The sequence below is a fragment of the Eriocheir sinensis genome, unplaced genomic scaffold (assembly GCF_024679095.1).
Source record: "Eriocheir sinensis breed Jianghai 21 unplaced genomic scaffold, ASM2467909v1 Scaffold578, whole genome shotgun sequence".
NCBI lineage: Eukaryota > Metazoa > Arthropoda > Malacostraca > Decapoda > Varunidae > Eriocheir > Eriocheir sinensis.
The window spans coordinates 194,780-197,500 of NW_026111918.1; positions in this window are offsets into that span (position 1 = coordinate 194,780).

Sequence of the window (2,721 nt, forward strand, 5' to 3'; positions counted from 1 at the left end):
ACCCATCCCAGGCCTAACTAGCACTAGCCCCTGTTAGGTGCAGCATTCAGTCTCCTACTGGATTCATACAATCTCCTACAGGATTCATACTGTCCTACAATCTACTTATGGAATCATACTATCTCCTACTGGATAATTTCTTCAGGCAAGTTTTATTATGAATAATCATAATAAGTACTTAGAATGAGCATATTATGCCTACAAGAACATCGCAAGTCTTACCTTTGCCCTTTTTAAGCCATTTTAAAAGCGACATAGCTTATGTTCTTCTAACCGTTCCCTCACCCTGGGGCCTGGACCTGGAGTGGATCACGAGTCAAATCTGCAAATGTGAATTATTATCTTAGTAATATTGGTAAATCTAGTGTATCTGAGCACTGATTTATTTATAACAGTTGTATATAATACTGAATAAAAAATCATTCCATTAGTAAATTTATAAGTATGCAGTGCTTTTTTAATTGTTAAATGAGTTGAAGTACAACTTTTAATACCAAGCACATATATTTTCACAATGCATTTTGAAGGAAAAATATCTTGTCCTGGCCCGTATTGACAATTTATTAAAATTAAAAGTATGGTCATTGTGATCAATAGCACTTATGTCATGATGGGTATTTTTATTATACATAGACATGTAGACATGTAGACATGCATTTTTATCTTTCCCCAAACTGCCCGAATATCACTACCCATCTGCCCGAATCCTGAATCCAGGGAGGGCAACTGCCCCCCCTGCCCCCCCGCCTCCTACGCCTATGCATATTTGGCGTGTTGCCTACCTCGGAAACTCATGAGGAATCCATCTAGAATGTACTGGGCGAGAAGCAGGCCCGAAAGAACTTTGTCCCCTTCGGAGATCGAACTCGGGCCTCCAGAATCACAGGCAGACACTCTGCGCATCAAGCTAAAGGCATGCCCACAACACACGTTTCAAGGGCTGTGAGTGTGTTTATCTGCTATTCTGGGCCATGACACTTATTCATGAATGATAAATGTCTATCATTGACGTGTGACACAGGACCAAATAAGTAGTAGATACAATTTACTGACGTGTGACCAGGTATTGAGTAATGACATTAGGTTTAGGTAGGTACTAACAGAATTGTGCATCACCACCACTGACAAAGTTTACATAATGGGAAAAATAAGTTTGTTCGTACTATAAATTATGCACATGATAATGTAATAATCGCATTTCACTGAATGTAGCGATGTTATCACCCCCAAATCCCTCTTCCCCTACGCAGCCTGTATAACCATCAAGTGGAGAACTTTCGCCAAATTCACCTTTGGTAACTAGCAACTATCATTAAACTTACATTTTTGCTGTGCCACAAGGCAATTCCATCCAGGCTAGCCGCAGCCGCAGGGCATTCACATCACAGCTGACCAGCGTCGCAGTCCCTGGCACGGAGCGGCAGCATCTATGACTCTCCGACTCCGAGTCTTGTCTTGTTGAAACTTGATTGTTGATGTCGACGGTCGTCCACCGTTTTAACAGGACACCGCAACTGGACGGGAAGCTTAGCCGGAGTTTTCAATGGTAGATACTTTTAATTATTTTGGCCAATCTTATAAAACACACACACACACACACACACACACACACATATATATATATATATATATATATATATATATATATATATATATATATATATATATATATATATATATATATATATATATATATATATATATATATATATATATATATATATATATATATATATATATATATATATATTTTTTTTTTTTTTTTTTTTTTTTGGCTGGCCAAGCTTGTAAAAAAAAAAATGCTGTCCTAGGACAGCCAAAAAGTATCAAATTTGCTCCCAAAACGGTAAAAAGTATCAAATTTTGTCTGACAATTCTATTTTGTACCAATTTTGCTGAGCGGCGTAAGAATGTACGAGCATTGTCAAAATGTATCATTTTGGTACAATTGTACCATTACTTGCAACACTGTCTTTCTCTTGAGGGGGAGACTTTTAAGCCTCTCGCAGCGGAGAGGTGACGGGACAGTGAGGCATTGGTTGTAAGGTGAGGTGGTGAGGTGAGCACAACTACAGCAAATACTTGATGACATTGCTTAAATCGTGTACATGTAGATTATCTTCGTATTAATGAAATAATTAATCAGTGAATCAGCCGATCAACCAAACAATTTGCCTCCTAACCTTTAAGCAGTCTTAAAGAATCAATCAACCACTAAACTTCTGAATCGGTCGGGCAGTCATCCACTGTATCAACCAGTCAACACAGACATCCCCACACCGTCGTCCCCCACTGATCGCCCACCCCCCGCGAGCTGCTCTCCTCCAGTGTCCGCGGGTGGCGGGTGAGCAAACGTTCCCTCCGTCCCCGCCACCCGTCACCCGCCGCTGCCGATGGAAATTCGACTGCCACAACGGGAAAAGGCTCCTCCATGTGCACAGGAGATACAGGAGACGATTCAGGTGTGGTGCTCAGGTGTGAAATACGTTAGTATTGTGCTGGAAGAAAGGGGCGGGTAGGAGGAGCCGTTGAGAGATGTAACATGGAGGGAAAAAAAAAAGAAGAGGTGAGAGGAGAGGAAAGATGGAGACGAATGAGGAATATAAGAGTAGCGGGGATGATGAAGGAACGAAGAGGAGGAGGAGGAGAAAGAGGATGAAGAAGAGAAATAGGAGGAGGGAGGACTAGAGGAGAGTGAGGAAAAAAACAAAGTGGGGAGAA